We start from the raw sequence: 24412 nt of genomic DNA on the forward strand, positions 1-24412 counted from the left end.
AGGCTGTTCACATTATACTGACACCAGCAAACCAGGGTCGGCTGGAATCATACTGACACCAAATGTTACTAATGGCTTGAGCTTGTTCCTTAACACGATCAGCTGTTGTGTTTGAGGGCGTACGGTTTAATTGCTTTGAATAGCACTTCTGACAAAACGTGGTCGAATGTTTTGCACTAATATCAGAAGATACATCAATGTTAAAAAAGTTTTTCAGTTTGTCCGCATAGTCCACACACAGTTTCACATTACAATGTCGATCTTTTTTTGTTCTTGCAGAGCGTTCCCCACACAGTCTACACAATGCATTAACACAAATTAGATGTTCAGTTTCAGTATGCTCCATTATGAAACACACTGCATACCAAACATACACTGTCACATGAAGACAAAGAAGAAAACTGGAAATATTAGGTCACACTGCTGCACAAAATAACTGAGTGTGATGTCACTTGTAATAATACTATGATTCAATCCTTTCTTTTCTGCTGAACAGTGGGTGAAAAATTTGCCTGTCACAACACAATGCCACACAAATGAAACACACAGCGTACATGTACTCTGATGATCAGAAACTAATACAAGACAAAAAGTCTTTAATACGAAACCACATGGAAAGTGCTCCAGACAGGGCTCTTCAAGATATAAACTAGATAAAAAAAATCTGGTTCTGCTGCGAGGCAGTGGCAGGAAGGCAATTAAACCGTGGGAAATTGACTCATTTTCTGCTGCCAGCCAGTGGAACAAAGAAGGCTGAAGCCCCAGCGGGGCCAGGAATGTGATAACAGATAAGCAGGGCAGGGGCTGCGTGGGCAGGTGCCAGCAGCAAACTTAATCATGCTATCTGTGAAAGGGGGAACCGCCGTGACACACACACACACACACACACACACATACACCATGACCCTCTTGTTAAAACATTTAGTCAAAACTTGACTAAATGTAAAAATTATGAATAACTCAATAAGTTTGTTTGTCAAAATTGTCATTAAAATCAAATTTTCGTTAACAAATTTGAAATGGAGTTGCGAATCATAAATATGCATACCAAAAACATAATTTGCTTGATAATATGAAATCGTTGGTCAGTGCTACTAATAGCACTTAGAATATATAGATCCCTTTTTAACTAAAGACTGGCAAAAGCTTAACAGAAGAATACCTGCCAAATGCAGCACTGCTGATAAAAAAAAAGGTAGTGGCCCAGGCCCTGTTGCAAGGAGCAGGGGAGGTAACTATTGAGCTGTCATGACAAGGGAACTACTGCATCAGCCTTCTTTCTTTCTTACTTTATTTGGTGTTTAACGTCGTTTTCAATCGTTCAAGGTTATATCGCGATGGGGAAAGGGGGAGGGGGGGTAGAGCCACTTGTTAATTGTTTCTTGTTCACAAAAGCACTAATCAAAAAAAAATTGCTCCAGGGGCTTGCATCGTAGTACAATATATGACCTTACTGGGAGAATGCAAGTTTCCAGTACGAAGGACTTGAACATTTCTTACATACTGCTTGACTAAAATCTTTACAAACATTGACTATATTCTATACAAGAAACACTTAACAAGGGTAAAAGGAGAAACAGAATCCGTTAGTCGCCTCTTACGACATGCTGGGGAGCATCGGGTAAATTCTTCCCCCTAACCCGCGGGGGGACTGCATCAGCCAAACAAGCACTGATTTTGTATTTGGCTTCAACATCGTTGTTTATCTTGCGCCTTATAGAGTGACAGTGCCGAGTGTAATTTGTTGTTGTTGGTTTTTATTAAAAAGGAAGGGCCTTATAGAACAGAGCGCCTTTTAGTCCTGAAAATACGGTACCGAGCTGTCATGACAAGCGAACAACTGCATAAGCCAAATACACACTGTTCAGAATTTAACTTTCTTCCCACTGTCTTAATTACTATTTCATTGTGGGATTCTTTTCAAATTATACAGATTTCTGTATCCAAAGTTTTATTTAATTTTTTTTTGGGGGGTTGTTACCTGAAGTCCGGATCAATATTTCCTGAGTTCACTGTTGGAGCAAATATGCGCTCCGACCCATGTTATTTTGTGCATAGATCACCACCCCTGAATCTATATCCTGTCTTCTTGTCACCAGCTATTTTTGTTTGACATTATCTTTACGGCCGTATGTATGTATTTCTGTTTTGACAGATTTCTGAGGATGATGGAGAGGAAGATGACAGTGTGACCGAACTTGTGATGCCTCCTGTCTCACAGTCCTCAGCTGTCTCACAGTCCTCAGCTGTCTCACAGTCCTCAGCTGTCTCACAGTCCTCAGCTGTCTCACAGTCCTCAGCTGTCTCACAGTCCTCAGCTGTCTCACAGTCCTCAGCTGTCTCAGCTGTCTCACAGTCCTCAGCTGTGAGTTCCTCTGCAGCCCTTGTACAAGTTAGTTTGGTCATTTTGCTTTAAATGCTTTTTTGTGCATGAATTGTACACTCCACCTTGTATGTGTGTGTGTGTGTGTGTGTGTGTGTGTGTGTGTGTGTTTAGGTGTGTATGTGTGGTTGTATACATGTACACACAGTGTGTGTGTGTGAGTGTGTGTGTGTGTTTAGGTGTGTATGTGTGGTTGTATACATGTATACAGTCATGTATACATGTATATACATGTATACAGTCATGTATACATGTATACAGTCATGTGTGTGTGTGTGTGTGTGTGTGTGTGTGTGTGTGTGTGTGTGTGTGTTTAGGTGTGTGTGTGTGCACAGTGTGGTTGTATGTATTCCACTTCCATTCCAGCTTCTGCACTAAAACAAGAAACACCGTAAACTCCTATCTTTCCTAAGCTTACACAACATTGTTTACAAACAGTAATTGTGATTAGCTGGTGCCTCATTTCCTGACTTTTCTTTTAATATTGAAAACAAAAAATGGTTCATTGGATGTATTTTTTCCCTCACAGATTACTAGCAGTGCGGCAGCAAGGGATGAAGACAACAGCCTCTCTCAGTCTCACGTTTTCACTACAGGTTCTTCCCCAGTAAGTCTCGCTCATATCTCTATAGTTTGGGGGAAGATCAGTTTGTTTAAAGAATAAATAAATAATTGTCAATTGCTAAAAAAATAAAAAAAAATAAAAAATCTCGCTTATCACAGTCACCCACAGTTGTTTTATCTAGTGGGTCCCGGGACCCACAATTTTAACTTATTGAAGGTCCAGAGACACCCTCAGGGGAACTTTTGAGAGTCCCAAGATCAGGAGGTTCTTTTGAAGTTCTGTGAGACCTTCACAGAAGTGTTATTTGTGATGTTGGTAAGATTTACTCCGTAAGTTTGCGTCAGAACAGATCTGACAGAAAGTATTCTAGTCTTCAAAATCCAGCCAACAAGTGTACGTTCTTGACCGTTCTGTATGGAGACTAGCAAACAAGTAATCAAAAGCACTGGTCTAAGGACTATGTCCGGTCAGGAACACAAGCTGCTTCTTGTGTGTGACTGTGTACGTAAGCGACTGTGTACGTAAGCGTTAGTTAGAGTGCCTTGGACAATGATGAACATAAAACGATGAGCTTGCGGCAACCACCCTTTGTTGAGGATGAAAGTCGCTTGTTATTCTCTCAGGTGCCAGAAGATGGGTGCCGTATAGCTCTTGCTTACTCCATTACACATGTCGTAGGCAGTTGGAGCCCTTTGCAGACCTGGGAACCCATACGATGTCGCCGTATTTTGTACGCATGATTATCTAGAATACGATCAGTACTGTCATGCGGTGGGGAACTAACCTCTCTTTTTTTTCTCTCTTTTTTTTTCTCTTGTTTTTTTTTTGGGGGGGGGGGGGGGGGGATTCATTGATTGTTGGTTGAGGTTCAGGATTCATGACATTTTTCAGTCCCACCCGTGTAGACTACTTTTCTTCCCAAGCGCATCCCGAAGCCGATCCATTATTTTGACACATGATTACAGTTTTTGTAAGTAAACATTGGAAAAAGCATTTGTTTTAAATGTTTTGGTTAACACAATTAGCTTGCGACGGACGCGTGTGAAGCATGTTTCAATCATGGAGATTCAAATGTTGTGTGGAGTACGCTCATTTTTCTGAAAATACACCAAGTTTGTCTGAGCACACTCACAGTGCAAAACAGGGCATCCCAGGTGTGCCTTTGGGTATTTGATCTAGCAAACAAGTATAGTCTGAACACCAGCGTCACCAGTACACATGATAACACAAGTTTAGTGCATTCAAGTAAAGGGTATCGCAGAACCCCTTCAAGAATTTCTAGTACGTTTTTTTTAAAAATTCTAGTGCGTAAAGGAAGTAGGGACGCACAGTTTTGGGAGCTCTGCTCATATTTTGTTTGATTGCGCCCTTAAATGGCTGTTAACCCTTACACTGGTGCAATTCTGTAACACATGTTACATAGCCACTGGTGAATTAACAGAGAGAAAAATAAAGAAAAACGGTCATATAGGTTTTCGCATCCATGGGAGGTAATCGGAACCGACCAAACAGACTGAGCCAGTAGCGCGACATATGTCGTGACAACCAGGTGACAGTATACGTAAAGTAGCGCGACATATGTCGCGACAACCAGGCTAAGGGTTAAGCTTGTTTGATTGCGCCCTTGAATGTCTGTTAAGCTTGTTTGATTGCGCCCTTGAATGGCTGTTAAGCTTGTTTGATTGCGCCCTTGAATGGCTGTTAAGCTTGTTTGATTGCGCCCTTGAATGGCTGTTAAGCTTGTTTGATTGCGCCCTTGAATGGCTGTTAAGCTTGTTTGATTGCGCCCTTGAATGGCTGTTAAACTTGTTTGATTGCGCCCTTGAATGGCTGTGAAGCTTGTTTGATTGCGCCCTTGAATGGTTGTCAAGCTTGTTTGATTGCGCCCTTGAATGGCTGTTAAGCTTGTTTGATTGCGCCCTTGAATGGCTGTTAAGCTTGTTTGATTGCGCCCTTGAAAGGCTGTCAAGCTTGTGTGATTGCTCCCTTGAATGGCTGTTAAGTTTGTGTGATTGCGCCCTTGAATGGCTGTTAAGCTTGTTTGATTGCGCCCTTGAATGGCTGTTAAGCTTGTTTGATTGCGCCCTTGAATGGTTGTCAAGCTTGTTTGATTTCGCCCTTGAATGATTGTCAAGCTTGTTTGATTGCGCCCTTGAATGGCTGTTAAGCCTGTCCTCAATTGGACCAAGTAGACTTCGCGTAGCTCACTCCACTCCCTCCGCGGGTTAGGGGGAAGAATTTACCCGATGCTCCCCAGCATGTCGTAAGAGGCGACTAACGGATTCTGTTTCTCCTTTTACCCTTGTTAAGTGTTTCTTGTATGGAATATAGTCAATTTTTGTAAAGATTTTAGTCAAGCAGTATGTAAGAAATGTTAAGTCCTTTGTACTGGAAACTTGCATTCTCCCAGTAAGGTAATATATTGTACTACGTTGCAAGCCCCTGGAGCAAATTTTTGATTAGTGCTTTTGTGAACAAGAAACAATTGACAAGTGGCTCTATCCCATCTCCCCCCTTTCCCCGTCGCGAAATAACCTTCGTGGTTAAAAACGACGTAAAACACAAAATAAAGAAAGAAAGCTCACTCCACAAAGCTTCCGGAAATAGAATTCGTCCCTTAATTGAACTTCTTTCAGCATAGCTTCGCGAAGTCCAAGGGAATGCACTCTGCTCTCGGCAGAGAATAGATTTATCTTTTCTTGTCTTAGCGTCTCCAGCCTTTCAGCCAGAATGTGCATGTTTGACTGCTGGTAGTCTCGACCAGCGCGAGGTTTGCTTCCATTTGACTACTTTACATCACCAAATGACTTAAGATTATTGTAACGCAAAGTTCTTTGTTCTATTTTGGCCAGTCAACACGAGGTGGGCATGTCGTGTGAACACTGGGATTTTGAGTTTCATTCCACATGTTAAAAGTGTCGCAGTATTAAATACGTGGTTAGTTTACGCACTTAGGGTCAACCAAAGCCGATATACACATCCTTCATTTCGGTTCAAGTGTAATTTCTACGTCTATCTTGAATCAAAAAGCACTCTTCTGATAAAAAAGACAACAACTTCGTTGCGAGCTACGGCGAAGCTTCGCATGTCAAAACTTGCGCAGCGAAGTTGGGGTCAAAGTACCAGGCTGTGGCTGCGGGTGTTTGGTATAAAGACTTCGCCAAGCTTCGCCAAGTCCACTTCCTGCTCAATTAAGAATAGGCTCAAGGGTAGGTCCTTAGCTCAGTTGGTAGAGTGCTTGAAATGTTAACTGAGTTTGTCCCTGCCGGCATTTTTTCCACTAAGCCATTGCACCCGTCTAAAGTAAAATGGATTGATACATAAAAGTTGTTTTGTTCTTTTACTCAAATATATATGACATATGACATACCTGTTTACCCTTAGAGTCATTGATAACAATTTTTTTTTAATTTAAAAACAAAATGCTTCATTTGAAATTCAAATGTACTTTGAATATTGTTTCTACTGCTTATTATGGCATTTGTAACCACAGGGTAGTTATTATTATTATATGAAGACTTATATCGCGCGTATCTCTAGACTCGGACTCAAGGTGCAGGGATCTATTTATGCCGTGTGATGGAATTTTTTACACAATACATCACGCATTCACATCGACCAGCAGATCGCAGCCATTTTGGCGCATATCCTACTTTTCACGGCCTATTATTCCAAGTCACACGGGTATTTTGGTGGACATTTTTTTATCTATGCCTATACAATTTTGCCAGGAAAGACCCTTTTGTCAATCGTGGGATCTTTAACGTGCACACCCCAATGTAGTGTACACGAAGGGACCTCGTTTTTTTGTCTCATCCGAAGGACTAGCACTTGAACCCACCACCTAGGTTAGGAAAGGGGGGAGAAAATTGCTAACGCCCTGACCCAGGGTCGAACTCGCAACCTCTCGCTTCCGAGCGCAAGTGCGTTACCACTAGGCCACCCATGTTGGTCATCAGATTACTATTTATGTACTTAACCATTACTCTTGTCAAGTTTTGGGGCTAAACAAGTCTGACAGATCTAGCGTGGTCTTAGAGAACAAAGAGTGTCAGGGTCTGTGTCACCGGCACGGTTGGCCTAGTGGTAAGGCGTCCGCCCCGTGATCGGGAGGTCGTGGGTTCGAACCCCGGCCGGGTCATACCTAAGACTTTAAAATTGGCAATCTAGTGGCTGCTCCGCCTGGCGTCTGGCATTATGGGGTTAGTGCTAGGACTGGTTGGTCCGGTGTCAGAATAATGTGACTGGGTGAGACATGAAGCCTGTACTGCGACTTCTGTCTTGTGTGTGGCGCACGTTATATGTCAAAGCAGCACCGCCATGATATGGCCCTTCGTGGTCTGCTGGGCGTTAAGCAAACAAACAAACAAACAAACAAGGGTCTGTGTCATATTTTGTTGAAAAGTACAAATAAGTTATAATAGATTAAGGCTCTAGTGAAGGTTTGTTTTGTCTCACGATTAAAACCATTCCATAAACATACCCTTCTTATTTTTGATAGTGGACATTTCCATTAATAAAAAAACCCATCTTCAATCACTTTTCCAGCTTCCTCACCTGATACCTCCGCGAGTCTCAACAAATCAGGCCTTAAATTCACAGAGGTTGTGAACAGAACATAATCTAATGCACGGTCAGGTGGCGGTGTCTGGCGAAATCTTGACTTACTTGACTTATTCCTGTAGACTCCCTGTGGAGCATAGGGCCGCAACAACTTTTTGTTGCGGTTTCTGTAGCAAGTTGGTTTTTTTTGGCGGGGTGGAGTTGCTAACCCCACGCCCAACCCTCCTCCTTTATCCGGGCTTGGGACCGGCTGACAGACCTTGAGGGTGCATCCAGGCGGAGTTCTGGCGAAATCTAAGAAGAGCGAATCACATGCATTTTGGTGATCGACTTGAGATCAGTGCAACAACAAAGCTAGTCAGTCAGGAGTCACGTCGCGGCACATATTCCCGAGGTTAGACGCAGCATTAGTTTTAAATGCAGTACACAAATTAACATGGAAACACCAAACTATGTTTGGCAAAACATGAGCCTGCTTCGCATCGAGTTTATTTGACCTAGGTCTCTACTTTGACAGAATCTCTCAGACCTGCGAACCGATCTCTCGCTACGGTCAGTCGCGCCAGAGACATTGATGTAGGTCTATGGTCACGCTCATCAGTGACTTTCGCTGTTGCCGAAATTCAAGTCTTTCTGAGTCTAAAACTGATCTCCATTAATATTTCTCCAATATAGCAAAGATCACAGTTCTTTGAATAAAAAAACTTACAAGAAAGTATTTAAATGAAATAAACGATTCGGTCCTCTAAAATTAAAGGTAGCTTCTGGAGAGATTGTTATTATGACTGGATTTAATGCAGGATGTCTGATGTGACAGAATGTAAGGTGGTTTTGTTCACATGCACCTTGACTGTAAATAGTTGGGGGGGGGGGGGGGGTGTTACGGGGGTTTCTCCGCCCCCCCCCCCCCTCTGCTGTCAAAAAAAAGAATAGTTGTCTGTGGAAAAAAAACTAAAAACATTTTCTGTCTGTGAATTTGTTGTTGTCGGGAGCAGATATCAATGAAGATAAATTGCCATTATTTAATACTAACTTTAAAAGAAATAATGAGTGGCTGCTGACACCAGTTGATCATGTTTAAAATCAAGGATAAGCCACAAATTGTTTATAAAATAGCTAAAATTCTTCAGCTCCAACCCCTGTACCCCAGGTTGTAAACCCCCCCCCTCTGGCTCTCTTGCTCTGCCCCTGAATACTGTGTGTGGTGTTTTTTTTAGATAAAGTAAACTTGTCTTTGTTAACTTGTTGTGGGTTTGTGTGTGTGTGTGTGTGTGTGTGATCAAGCTTCTGTGTGTGTAATACAATGCTGTTAAACATGGTTATCATCAATTTCGTACTTGTTTTGCATGGTAGCGCGCGTTCAAGCGTATCGTTTTTGAGCTGGTTTAAGGTCGATAAAATAGATAACTGAAAGATGCCTCAAATTACTGGAAAGTACCAGTTGCATTCCTGATTTTCATTTGGTCTGCTCTAAACACGTCTCTCTTTTCAGGTCAGCACAAAGCCGGAGTTTTAGTCTTACACTATTCACTAAACACATGTCTCTCTTTTCAGGTCAGCACAAAGCCGGAGTTTTAGTCTTACACTATTTATACTAAACACATGTCTCTCTTTTCAGGTCAGCACAAAGCCGGAGTTTTAGTCTTACACTATTCACTAAACACAAGTCTCTCTTTTCAGGTCAGCACAAAGCCGGAGTTTTCAGCAACTACAGTGAGTGATGTCGGAGTTGTCTTGAAGGTCACGGACACCAACAAAACCGTGACTGACCCCGTGCTTCCAACCAACCGTCAACTTGTTGAAGGTGATCTTCAATCTCAAACTGACAATACCACTGCAGAAAGCTGTGACAAAGTCACCCGCAGTGAAGATCTGGGCAGTGCAAGAGAAAACCAGGCTCAAAACTGTACAGCAGCAAATGTGCAACTTCCATTGCCTAGGAAAGGAGTACGAACGCGGGCACAGAAAAACAGCAGCCGAACTTTTGCCGACCGTATCATCATCGTTACCGACGAAGCAAAACACAGAAGAGTTCAGACGCTCACACAACCTCACTCATCAGTGCGGCAGGCAGCGAAACAGCAAGCAAGCTCTTCACCTCAAGGTGACCTTGCTGCCAAGGTGAAGGTCATCATGGCTGAAGAGTCAGCAGCGGAGGCAGAATCTAGTCAAGCATGGAGTTCACCCGTGAAACTGAAAAACAAAGCAAACGTTGGAAAGCGGAAGAAGAAAGAAGCGCTGACTTGTGAGGTGTGCGGTAAACAGATTCGGTCGAAATACGAGCTAGAAGGACATTTGAGGATACACAGCGGTGAAAGACCCTATGCGTGCCCGCAGTGTCCGGCCCGCTACACTCGCTCGTACCACCTGACGTGTCACCTCAAAACACACGACCCGGTGAAGCCGTTCCGATGCCAACAGTGCCCCAAACAGTACGTCAGGGCGTGGGACCTTAAAGAACACGAGACCTCACACTTGGAAGTCCGGCCCCACGTTTGTGAAACATGCGGCTTTGCCTCCAAGAGTGAAACCAACCTCAAGCACCACAAACGCGTCCACGTGAAAACCACCAACAAAACCTACGTCTGCGCTCAGTGCGGAGCAGGCTTTCGCTGGCGGTCAAACTTTGTCAACCACGTGAGGATCCACACAGACGAGCGAGCGTTCGCGTGCCCCCACTGTCCCATGAAGTACGCCCAGTCGGGAAGCTTGAAGAAGCATCTGCAACGGAAACACGTGGCGAACCGACCGCGGCCGTTTGTGTGTGAAATCTGCGGCGCAGCTCGCTACGAGAAATGCCAGTTTGAGAAGCACATGAGGATCCACACAGGCGAGAAACCGTACAAGTGTTGTGTGTGCGGAGCGGCGTTCATCCAAGACAACGCGTTAAAAGGCCACATGAAGATTCACACGGAGACGGCAGGGAAGAACAACTGGTGCAGTTTGTGCGGCGCGGCCTTCAAACGGTTCGCCAGCATCAAGACTCACATCAGAAAAGTGCATAAGGATGTGTCAGAGTTTTCCATACAAACTGTGGAGATTCAGATACAATAAGGTGACACGCTGCAATATATGTGTGATTAGGAGTGTAGTATTTGAAGGCGAGTCCATAGTATTGGCAAAACTTCAGCTGTTTTGGAGGTTGGTGTTTGATGATGTGTCCAAGCTTACCACCTTAGAAAAAGAACTTTAGGTATAAGACACTATTCAACTCCGTTTTGTGATATCTGGCAAAACTTCAGCTGTTTTGGAGGTTGGTGTTTGATGATGTGTCGAAGCTTACCATCTTAGAATAAGAACTTTAGGTATAAGACACTATTCAACTCCATTTTGTGATAACTGGCAAAACTTCAGCTGTTTTGGAGGTTGGTGTTTGATGATGTGTCCAAGCTTACCATCTTAGAATAAGAAGTTTAGGTATAAGACACTATTCAACTCCGTTTTGTGATAACTGGCAAAACTTCAGCTGTTTTGGAGGTTGGTGTTTGATGATGTGTCGAAGCTTACCATCTTAGAATAAGAACTTTAGGTATAAGACACTATTCAACTCCATTTTGTGATAACTGGCAAAACTTCAGCTGTTTTGGAGGTTGGTGTTTGATGATGTGTCGAAGCTTACCATCTTAGAATAAGAACTTTAGGTATAAGACACTATTCAACTCCATTTTGTGATAACTGGCAAAACTTCAGCTGTTTTGGAGGTTGGTGTTTGATGATGTGTCCAAGCTTACCATCTTAGAATAAGAAGTTTAGGCATAAGACACTATTCAACTCCGTTTTGTGAAAACAATTCGGCTCACTATCTCCGATCTGGCCAGGTCTTTACATAGGATAAGATCATCCCTCCATTTGGTCACATACCAAAAATCAACACCCCGACGGCGACTGATTGCGGTGGTGAATTCGATAATTTATTTTAATGAATCAATTTCTTAGCCAGTCATGGCTTTTATGAAATTAATTCTTCAAAATATCCCCATTGCGCTCAGAGCGCATCCAGGTTGGTCTTGTTTGGTATGTGACCAAGTGGAGATATAATCTCATCCCATGTAAGGCCCCCAAAAAAAATAGGTGTGGTTACGGTAACATAGCCAACAAAAATAGGGTAGGAAGGTAGGCAATCACTTTTTTTTTTAAACTTTTTTTTCTAATGTGTACAAATTAAACCTACTTGACAGGGAAATAAGTGTGCGACTCGGGCGCTTTCGCTTTCATTGCATTTTCTGCACTCGTTTTCTTGTGTGTTTTTTTTGTTTTTTTTTGACAAATGTAATAAAAAGTTATAGGGTCGGCCCCTAAAAATAGGGTAGGTTGGGTTACCGTAACCACACCTATTTTATTTTTAGGCCTAAGACTTGAACAAGTTAGTAAGATTAGTAAGAGCCTAGGCGTTCCGTGATGGTGAGCTAAACACAGGAAGAAGTGTGACTAAATGTGACCCTCCACCACGGGATGAGTCGCATGTCATCTTTGCATGATTTTAATATTTTTACATTTTCATAAAGAGTGTTTTATGCTCTATCCAGTGGTAAAAACCGTTTTAGAAAAGAGCGAAATGTTCGAGTTATAAGCCTGTGACTAAGGTGACCCTCACACTTTTACCACAGTCCCCCCGGACTTATATTAAGCCTAGCGCAGAACCGCGCGAGGTGACATGCGACTCATTTCGTGGTGGAGGGTCACAAATGTGTTCCTTATACTTTTTCTAAACTGTTAAAAGACTGGACACTCAGCTGTTAAGGCCAATAACAACAAAATGTTGGTTTAGGGTAAAGTGACCACCAAAAAAAAAGGGTCGATAGGTACATGTAGGCTTTTTATTTATTTATTTTTTTTAAAATTTAGTCAAGTTTCGAAGAAGGTTACTTCCCTTAGTCTCGGTATGGTTCGCAAAATGTGCCAAAAACTTTGTTGTTTTGTTTTTAGAAATGAAAAAAAAGTGTTAGAGTCGGCGGGAAAAAAAGTTGCAGTCGGGTTACCCTAAACCAACATTTTTATGACATAAGACATAAGATAATTTATTGTCCATACAATTAGTTACAATGGATGGAAAAGTGTGGTTCATCTGCTCTTAAAACAATGTGGCCTAACCGGATACTATTGACAGATGTGTCTTTTCCCATAACCAATATTGACCATGGGAAATCCAGCTATGATGAGGGTGGCTGTGTGTTGTCCATAGTAACAGAGAAAATTCAGCTTTGCACTTGCACTTTTTGCAGGCATTAGTGTTTGGAGGTGTTTTCAAGCATTTCCCATAGCAACACCAGGGATGTTGCTGCACATTCATACATGTATGTAGGACTAATGTCCTGAGCTCTTCAGCATTACTAGGACATTTGACTGCTTTCACAAAATGTCAATAGGACATCCTGATTTTGTGCAAAACACTGTCCATGGAATGGCTCCAACATCATGTGCACACACACACACACACACACACGCACACACACACACACACACACACAGTAACCTTGAATGGTTGAAAACAACGTTAAACACCAAATAAATAAAGAAAGAACACACACACAGGATATACACAGAACATTAGTGCGTATATTGTTTTAATTGTTTAGTTTCAAACAGGACAAAAACTAGGTGGGTGTCTGAGTTTTCCATGGTAACAGCAGACTTTTATCTATGAGGGAGAATTCTATCCCTGGGAGCTCATTTGTGTGTAAATGCACCAAATATTTTGAAGGCGGGGGGGGGGGGGGGGGGGGGGGGGTTAGATGATTGTTAAATACAGTTTAATTTGTAAAAGTTGTTAAACATTTTCCATTCATGTTTGTTTGTTTGTTTTACTTTGAGTTATAGTTAAAATATTCCATGCAGTACAATACAAAATGGCTTGAGTCAATACAGTTCAGGATGGTTTTTTTTGACTCGCATGCGAAGCAAAAGTGAGTCCATGTACTCACCCGAGTCGTCCGTCCGTCCGGAAAACTTTAACGTTGGATATTTCTTGGACACTATTCAGTCTATCAGTACCAAATTTGGCAAGATGGTGTATGATGACAAGGCCCCAAAAAACATACATAGCATCTTGACCTTGCTTCAAGGTCGCAGGGGCCATAAATGTTGCCTAAAAAACAGCTATTTTTCACATTTTCTCTGAAGTTTTTGAGATTCAATACCTCACCTATATATGATATATAGGGCAAAGTAAGCCCCATCTTTTGATACCAGTTTGGTTTACCTTGCTTCAAGGTCAAGGTCACAGGAGCTCTTCAAAGTTAGATTGTATACATATTTTGAAGTGACCTTGACCCTGAACTATGGAAGATAAATGTTTCAAACTTAAAAATTATGTGGGGCACATGTTATGCTTTCATCATGAGACACATTTGGTCACATATGATCAAGGTCAAGGTCACTTTGACCCTTATGAAATGTGACCAAAATAAGGTAGTGAACCACTAAAAGTGACCATATCTCATGGTAGAAAGAGCCAATAAGCACCATTGTACTTCCTATGTCTTGAATTAACAGCTTTGTGTTGCATGACCTTGGATGACCTTGACCTTGGTCAAGGTCACATGTATTTTGGTAGGAAAAATGTGTAAAGCATGTGAGTCGTATGGGCTTTGCCCTTCTTGCTAGTTGTTACTTTTTCCAATTGTTTGAATTTCTTTGAGTTAAAGTTCAACTGTTGTTCTCTGTTAAAGTTACTCAATTCAATAAATTTCAGGATGATAGCTGTATTCACATATATGTATGTATACATGAAAAGAAACATGTGTACTTGCAAATTACGTTTTAATTTATGTTGAAGGTACCTTCCTTATTGTGATTGTGATTGTGGTCGCCAACTGAGATTCTCTAATCTGACCAGGACGTAGGATGAGAGCATTCCTCCACTCACACACACACCCAACATCAAGAGATTCTCTAATGTGACCAGGACATAGGATGAGAGCATTCCTCCACTCACACACATAACCAACATCAACAGATTCTCTAATGTGACCAGGACGTAGGATGAGAGCATTGCTCCACTCACACACATAACCAACATCAAGAGATTCTCTAATGTGACCAGGACATAGGATGAGAGCATTCCTCCACTCACACACATAACCAACATCAAGAGATTGTCTAATCTGACCAGGACGTAGGATGAGAGCATTCCTCCACTCACACCCAACATCAAGAGATTCTTTAATGTGACCAGGACATAGGATGAGAGCATTCCTCCACTCACACACATAACCAACATCAAGAGATTCTCTAATGTGACCAGGACGTAGGATGAGAGCATTCCTCCACTCACACACATAACCAACATCAAGAGATTCTCTAATGTGACCAGGACATAGGATGAGAGCATTCCTCCACTTACACACACACACCCAACATCAAGAGATTCTCTAATCTGACCAGGACGTAGGATGAGAGCATTCCTCCACTCACACACATAACCAACATCATGAGATTCTATAATGTGACCAGGATATAGGATGAGAGCATTCCTCCACTCGCCCACACACCTAACATTAAGAGATTCTCTAATGTGACCAGGATAGGATGAGAGCATTCCTCCACTCACACACACACACCCAACATCAAGAGATTCTCTAATGTGACCAGGACATAGGATGAGAGCATTCCTCCACTCACACACACAACCAACATCAAGAGATTCTCTAATCTGACCAGGACGTAGGATGAGAGCATTCCTCCACTCACACACAGAACCAACATGAAGTGATTCTCTAATCTAACCAGGACATAGGATGAGAACATTCCTCCACTCACACACACACCCAACATCAAGAGATTCTCTAATGTGACCAGGACATAGGATGAGAGCATTCCTCCACTCACACACATACCCAACATCAAGAGATTCTCTAATCTGACCAGGACATAGGATGAGAGCATTCCTCCACTCGCACACACCCAACATCAAGAGATTCTCTAATGTGACCAGGACATAGGATGAGAGCATTACTCTACTCGCACACATAACCAACATCAAGTGATTCTCTAATCTGACCAGGACGTAGGATGGGATCATTCCTCCACTCACACACACGCCTAACATCAAGGGATTCTCTAATGTGACCAGGACGTAGGATGAGAGCATTCCTCCACTCACACACACACCCAACATCAAGAGATTCTCTAATCTGACCAGGACGTAGGATGAGAGCATTCCTCCACCCGCACACACACCCATCAAGAGATTCTCTAATGTGACCGGGACGTAGGATAAGAGCATTCCTCCAATCGCACACATAACCAACATCAAGAGATTCTCTAATCTGACCAGGACATAGGATGAAAGCATTCCTCCACTCACACACACACCCAACATCAAGAGATTCTCTAATCTGACCAGGAAATAGGATGAGAGCATTGCTCCACTCACACACACACCCAACATCAAGAGATTGTCTAATCCGACCAGGACATAGGATGAGAGCATTCCTCCACTCACACACACCCAACATCAAGAGATTCTCTAATCTGACCAGGACGTAGGATGAGAGCATTCCTCCACTCACACACATAACCAACATCAAGAGATTCTCTAATGTGACCAGGACGTAGGATGAGAGCATTCCTCCACTCACACACATAACCAACATCAAGAGATTTTCTAATGTGACCGGGACGTAGGATAAGAGCATTCCTCCACTCGCACACATAACCAACATCAAGAGATTCTCTAATCTGACCAGGACATAGGATGAGAGCATCCCTCCACTCACACACACAACCAACATCAAGAGATTCTCTAATCTGACCAGGACATAGGATGAGAGCATTCCTCCACTCACACACACACCCAACATCAAGAGATTGTCTAATCTGACCAGGACATAGGATGAGAGCATTCCTCCACTCACACACACACCCAACATCAAGAGATTCTCTAATCTGACCAGGACGTAGGATGAGAGCATTCATTTTCATTTCATTTTTAATTTCATTTCATTTTCATTACTTTACTGTCCCATCGCTGGGAAATTCGGGTCGCTTCCTCCCAGTGGAAAGCTAGCAGCAACGGAGTCGCGCTACCCAGGTGTCTGCGTGTTTAGGTGTATTCAGCCACCTGCACTTAGGATGAGAGCATTCCTCCACTCACACACATAACCAACATCAAGAGATTCTCTAATCTGACCAGGACATAGGATGAGAGAATTCCTCCACTTACACACACACACCCAACATCAAGAGATTCTCTAATCTGACCAGGACGTAGGATGAGAGCATTCCTCCACTCACACACACACCCAACATCATGAGATTCTATAATGTGACCAGGATAGGATGAGAGCATTCCTCCACTCACACACACACCCAACATCAAGAGATTCTTTAATGTGACCAGGACATAGGATGAGAGCATTCCTCCACTCACACACATAACCAACATCAAGAGATTCTCTAATGTGACCAGGACGTAGGATGAGAGCATTCCTCCACTCACACACAGAACCAACATCAAGTGATTCTCTAATCTGACCGGGACATAGGATGAGAACATTCCTCCACTCACACACACACCCAACATCAAGAGATTCTCTAATGTGACCAGGACATAGGATGAGAGCATTCCTCCACTCGCACACACACCCAACATCAAGAGATTCTCTAATGTGACCAGGACATAGGATGAGAGCATTCCTCCACTCGCACACATAACCAACATCAAGTGATTCTCTAATCTGACCAGGACGTAGGATGAGAGCATTCCTCCACTCACACACACACCTAACATCAAGGGATTCTCTAATGTGACCAGGACGTAGGATGAGAGCATTCCTCCACACACACACACACCCAACATCAAGAGATTCTCTAATCTGACCAGGACGTAGGATGAGAGCATTCCTCCACTCACACACACACACACAACATCAAGAGATTCTCTAATCTGACCAGGACGTAGGATGAGAGCATTCTTCCACTCGCACACACACCCATCAAGAGATTTTCTAATGTGACCGGGACGTAGGATAAGAGCATTCCTCCACTCGCACACATAACCAACATCAAGAGATTCTCTAATCTGACCAGGACATAGGATGAAAGCATTCCTCCACTCACACACACACCCAACATTAAGAGATTCTCTAATGTGACCAGGACATAGGATGAGAGCATTCCTCCACTCACACACACACCCAGCATCAAGAGATTCTCTAATGTGACCAGGACATAGGATGAGAGCATTCCTCCACTCACACACACAACCAACATCAAGAGATTCTCTAATCTGACCAGGACGTAGGATGAGAGCATTCCTCCACTCACACACAGAACCAACATCAAGTGATTCTCTAATCTGACCGGGACATAGGATGAGAACATTCCTCCACTCACACACACACCCAACATCAAGAGATTCTCTAATGTGACCAGGACATAGGATGAGAGCATTCCTCCACTCACACACATACCCAACATCAAGAGATTCTCTAATCTGACCAGGACATAGGATGAGAGCATTCCTCCACTCGCACACACCCAACATCAAGAGATTCTCTAATGTGACCAGGACATAGGATGAGAGCATTCCTCCACTCACACACATAACCAACATCAAGAGATTTTCTAATGTGACCAGGACGTAGGATGAGAGCATTCCTCCACTCACACACACGCCTAACATCAAGGGATTCTCTAATGTGACCAGGACGTAGGATGAGAGCATTCCTCCACTCACACACACACCCAACATCAAGAGATTCTCTAATCTGACCAGGACATAGGATGAGAGCATTCCTCCACCCGCACACACACCCATCAAGAGATTCTCTAATGTGACCAGGACATAGGATGAGAGCATTACTCTACTCGCACACATAACCAACATCAAGAGATTGTCTAATCTGACCAGGACATAGGATGAGAGCATCCCTCCACTCACACACACAACCAACATCAAGAGATTCTCTAATCTGACCAGGAAATAGGATGAGAGCATTGCTCTACTCACACACACACCCAACATCACGAGATTGTCTAATCTGACCAGGACATAGGATGAGAGCGTTCCTCCACTCACACACACACACCCAACATCAAGAGATTCTCTAATCTGACCAGGACGTAGGATGAGAGCATTCCTCCACTCAGACACATAACCAACATCAAGAGATTCTCTAATGTGACCAGGACGTAGGATGAGAGCATTCCTCCACTCGCACACACACCCAACATCAAGAGATTCTCTAATGTGACCGGGACGTAGGATAAGAGCATTCCTCCACTCGCACACATAACCAACATCAAGAGATTCTCTAATCTGACCAGGACATAGGATGAGAGCATCCCTCCACTCACACACACAACCAACATCAAGAGATTCTCTAATCTGACCAGGACATAGGATGAGAGCATTCCTCCACTCACACACACACCCAACATCAAGAGATTGTCTAATCTGACCAGGACATAGGATGAGAGCATTCCTCCACTCACACACACACCCAACATCAAGAGATTCTCTAATCTGACCAGGACGTAGGATGAGAGCATTCATTTTCATTTCATTTTTCATTTCATTTCATTTTCATTACTTTACTGTCCCATCGCTGGGAAATTCGGGTCGCTTGTTCCCAGTGGAAAGCTAGCAGCAACGGAGTCGCGCTACCCAGGTGTCTGCGTGTTTAGGTGTATTCAGCCTCCTGCACTTAGGATGAGAGCATTCCTCCACTCACACACATAACCAACATCAAGAGATTCTTTAATCTGACCAGGACATAGGATGAGAGCATTCCTCCACTTACACACACACACCCAACATCAAGAGATTCTCTAATCTGACCAGGACGTAGGATGAGAGCATTCCTCCACTCACACACACACCCAACATCAAGAGATTCTCTAATGTGACCAGGACGTAGGATGAGATCATTCCTCCACTCACACACACACCCAACATCAAGAGATTCTTTAATGTGACCAGGACATAGGATGAGAGCATTCCTCCACTCACACACATAACCAACATCAAGAGATTCTCTAATGTGACCAGGACGTAGGATATGAGAGCATTCCTCCACTCACACACAGAACCAACATCAAGTGATTCTCTAATCTGACCAGGACATAGGATGAGAACATTCCTCCACTCACACACACACCCAACATCAAGAGATTCTCTAATGTGACCAGGACATAGGATGAGAGCATTCCTCCACTCACACACATACCCAACATCAAGAGATTCTCTAATGTGACCAGGACATAGGATGAGAGCATTACTCTACTCGCACACATAACCAACATCAAGTGATTCTCTAATCTGACCAGGACGTAGGATGGGATCATTCCTCCACTCACACACACGCCTAACATCAAGGGATTCTCTAATGTGACCAGGACGTAGGATCAGAGCATTCCTCCACACACACACACACCCAACATCAAGAGATTCTCTAATCTGACCAGGACGTAGGATGAGAGCATTCCTCCACTCACACACACACACCCAACATCAAGAGATTCTCTAATGTGACCAGGACGTAGGATGAGAGCATTCCTCCACTCGCACACACACCCAACATCAAGAGATTCTCTAATGTGACCGGGACGTAGGATAAGAGCATTCCTCCACTCGCACACATAACCAACATCAAGAGATTCTCTAATCTGACCAGGACATAGGATGAGAGCATCCCTCCACCCACACACACAACCAACATCAAGAGATTCTCTAATCTGACCAGGAAATAGGATGAGAGCATTGCTCCACTCACACACACAACCAACATCACGAGATTGTCTAATCTGACCAGGACATAGGATGAGAGCGTTCCTCCACTCACACACACACACCCAACATCAAGAGATTGTCTAATGTGACCAGGACATAGGATGAGAGCATTCCTCCACTCACACACATAACCAACATCAAGAGATTCTCTAATGTGACCAGGACGTAGGATGAGAGCATTCCTCCACTCGCACACACACCCAACATCAAGAGATTTTCTAATGTGACCGGGACGTAGGATGAGAGCATCCCTCCACTCACACACACAACCAACATCAAGAGATTCTCTAATCTGACCAGGACATAGGATGAGAGCATCCCTCCACTCACACACACAACCAACATCAAGAGATTCTCTAATGTGACCAGGACATAGGATGAGAGCATTCCTCCACTCACACACACACCCAACATCAAGAGATTGTCTAATCTGACCAGGACATAGGATGAGAGCATTCCTCCACTCACACACACACCCAACATCAAGAGATTCTCTAATCTGACCAGGACGTAGGATGAGAGCATTCATTTTCATTTCATTTCATTTTCATTACTTTACTGTCCCATCGCTGGGAAATTCGGGTCGCTTCCTCCCAGTGGAAAGCTAGCAGCAACGGAGTCGCGCTACCCAGGTGTCTGCGTGTTTAGGTGTATTCAGCCACCTGCACTTAGGATGAGAGCATTCCTCCACTCACACACATAACCAACATCAAGAGATTCTCTAATCTGACCAGGACATAGGATGAGAGAATTCCTCCACTTACACACACACACCCAACATCAAGAGATTCTCTAATCTGACCAGGACGTAGGATGAGAGCATTCCTCCACTCACACACACACCCAACATCATGAGATTCTATAATGTGACCAGGATAGGATGAGAGCATTCCTCCACTCACACACACACCCAACATCAAGAGATTTTTTAATGTGACCAGGACATAGGATCAGAGCATTCCTCCACTCACACACACAACCAACATCAAGAGATTCTCTAATCTGACCAGGACGTAGGATATGAGAGCATTCCTCCACTCACACACAGAACCAACATCAAGTGATTCTCTAATCTGACCAGGACATAGGATGAGAACATTCCTCCACTCACACACACACCCAACATCAAGAGATTCTCTAATGTGACCAGGACATAGGATGAGAGCATTCCTCCACTCACACACATACCCAACATCAAGAGATTCTCTAATCTGACCAGGACATAGGATGAGAGCATTCGTCCACTCGCACACACACCCAACATCAAGAGATTCTCTAATGTGACCAGGACATAGGATGAGAGCATTACTCTACTCGCACACATAACCAACATCAAGTGATTCTCTAATGTGACCAGGACATAGGATGAGATCATTCCTCCACTCACACACACGCCTAACATCAAGGGATTCTCTAATGTGACCAGGACGTAGGATCAGAGCATTCCTCCACTCACACACACACCCAACATCAAGAGATTCTCTAATCTGACCAGGACGTAGGATGGGAGCATTCCTCCACTCACACACACACACACAACATCAAGAGATTCTCTAATCTGACCAGGACGTAGGATGAGAGCATTCCTCCACTCGCACACACACCCAACATCAAGAGATTCTCTAATGTGACCGGGACGTAGGATAAGAGCATTCCTCCACTCGCACACATAACCAACATCAAGAGATTCTCTAATCTGACCAGGAAATAGGATGAGAGCATTGCTCCACTCACACACACACCCAACATCACGAGATTGTCTAATCTGACCAGGACATAGGATGAGAGCGTTCCTCCACTCACACACACACACCCAACATCAAGAGATTGTCTAATGTGACCAGGACATAGGATGAGAGCATCCCTCCACTCACACACACAACCAACATCAAGAGATTCTCTAATCTGACTAGGAAATAGGATGAGAGCATTGCTCCACTCACACACACACCCAACATCACGAGATTGTCTAATCTGACCAGGACATAGGATGAGAGCGTTCCTCCACTCACACACACACACCCAACATCAAGAGATTCTCTAATCTGACCAGGACGTAGGATGAGAGCATTCCTCCACTCAGACACATAACCAACATCAAGAGATTCTCTAATGTGACCAGGACGTAGGATGAGAGCATTCCTCCACTCGCACACACATCCAACATCAAGAGATTCTCTAATGTGACCGGGACGTAGGATAAGAGCATTCCTCCACTCGCACACATAACCAACATCAAGAGATTCTCTAATCTGACCAGGACATAGGATGAGAGCATCCCTCCACTCACACACACAACCAACATCAAGAGATTCTCTAATCTGACCAGGACATAGGATGAGAGCATTCCTCCACTCACACACACACACCCAACATCAAGAGATTGTCTAATCTGACCAGGACATAGGATGAGAGCATTCCTCCACTCACACACACACCCAACATCAAGAGATTCTCTAATCTGACCAGGACGTAGGATGAGAGCATTCATTTTCATTTCATTTCATTTTCATTACTTTACTGTCCCATCGCTGGGAAATTCGGGTCGCTTCCTCCCAGTGGAAAGCTAGCAGCAACGGAGTCGCGCTACCCAGGTGTCTGCGTGTTTAGGTGTATTCAGCCACCTGCACTTATGGCAGAATGACCAAGGTCTTTTACGTGCCATTGTGATGACACGGGGGTGGGACATGGCTTCCGTCTCTGGGTCTGCACATAAAGTTGACCCGTGTCCGTCCCGGCCCGGATTCGAACCAGCGACCTTTCGATCACAAGTCCAGTGCTCTACCAACTGAGCTACCGGTCCTCCACTCAGACACATAACCAACATCAAGAGATTCTCTAATGTGACCAGGACGTAGGATGAGAGCATTCCTCCACTCACACACATAACCAACATCAAGAGATTCTCTAATGTGACCAGGACGTAGGATGAGAGCATTCCTCCACTCACACACACACCCAACATCAAGAGATTCTCTAATGTGACCAGGACGTAGGATGAGATCATTCCTCCACTCACACACACACCCAACATCAAGAGATTCTTTAATGCAGAGATACTGTAGCAAGGGGATCGCCAACTCTGCGCGCGCCGCTACATAATACTGCTTGCGGGGTCTCGCACAGCGCCAATGAACGCGATCTGTGCCCAGCTTACTTCCGGTGAAGCAGAAATGGATGGACCTCTGCTCGATATTATATCTAGAATTGTTCAGGTTGGTTGTTATTTTTATCCTCCTAGTGGTTAAATCGAAGTTAACAATGGTAATATATATCTTAAGTGGATGCATTGTTTGTTCTTCAGCATTCGAGATGGTAGTGAAACGCGGAATTTCGAGTTTTAATCGCCACAGAAAAACGTAAACACTGAATCGGTGAATGCGAGCGATCGACATCGTTTTCGAAGCTAGACTACTGGGTATTTCTCTGTGTTGCTCCTGGTGATGAATTCGAAGTTAATAGTAGAAATAAGTATTTCTAATGAACCCGATCAAACCGTTTGTTTACTTTAGCATAAGAAATGGTATTACGCTGATTTTTTTTTAGATCTAATCGCCACATGAAAACGTAAAACATTTGAAAGATCGACATCGGGTTTGGAGTCCCTTGCACTGGGTATGTCTCGGGTCTACTCTTAAAAAATATTGAATAAAATCATAAGAATGACATTGTCTGTTTCTAAAAGGTATTCCTGATTCTTTAAACAGTTCAATGTTCCATGATTTGAAGTTGAAGCTGTTGATCGATTATGCGATTGATTTATCTTCAGGAATCCTAACAAGATGACAGGCCTGAACCAAGACCAAAGGAACAACACTAGTAAGTGTGTGTGCGTCTGCATGCGCGTGTGTGTATGAGAGAGAGAGCATACGAATGTGAGAATTCAGTGTGGCAACCTTAGTTGTTAATATAAAATATTAGAAAATGAATGCGGATTTTAGTTTAATATTCAATTTGAAGAAGCTTTCAGATGTTTATCAAGTATTTCATTGATTTTGTCTTCAGGATCCCACACAAGAAAATGTCCTGTTGGAATCCAGGCCAAAGACCACAGGAATAACACAAGTGTGTGTGTTTGTTTGAGTTACAAAGAGAGAGAGAGAGAGAGAGAGAGAGAGAGAGAGAGAGAGAGAGAGAGTTTAACATGCACACTAATCGATTTCATGCA

General features: G+C 43.5%; 1 long non-coding RNA gene across 1 annotated transcript; it reads left to right on the top strand.

Moving 5' to 3' along the window:
* The first annotated feature begins 21688 nt into the window (after positions 1–21688).
* On the top strand, positions 21689–24311 carry LOC138949670 (uncharacterized). Its single transcript, XR_011450387.1, has 3 exons — positions 21689–23459; positions 24014–24063; positions 24250–24311. It is a non-coding gene; the product is annotated as an uncharacterized lncRNA (long non-coding RNA).
* Positions 24312–24412: the final 101 nt, after the last annotated feature.

The sequence above is a fragment of the Littorina saxatilis genome, linkage group LG16 (genome assembly GCF_037325665.1).
Source record: "Littorina saxatilis isolate snail1 linkage group LG16, US_GU_Lsax_2.0, whole genome shotgun sequence".
In the NCBI taxonomy this organism is placed as follows: Eukaryota; Metazoa; Mollusca; class Gastropoda; order Littorinimorpha; family Littorinidae; genus Littorina; species Littorina saxatilis.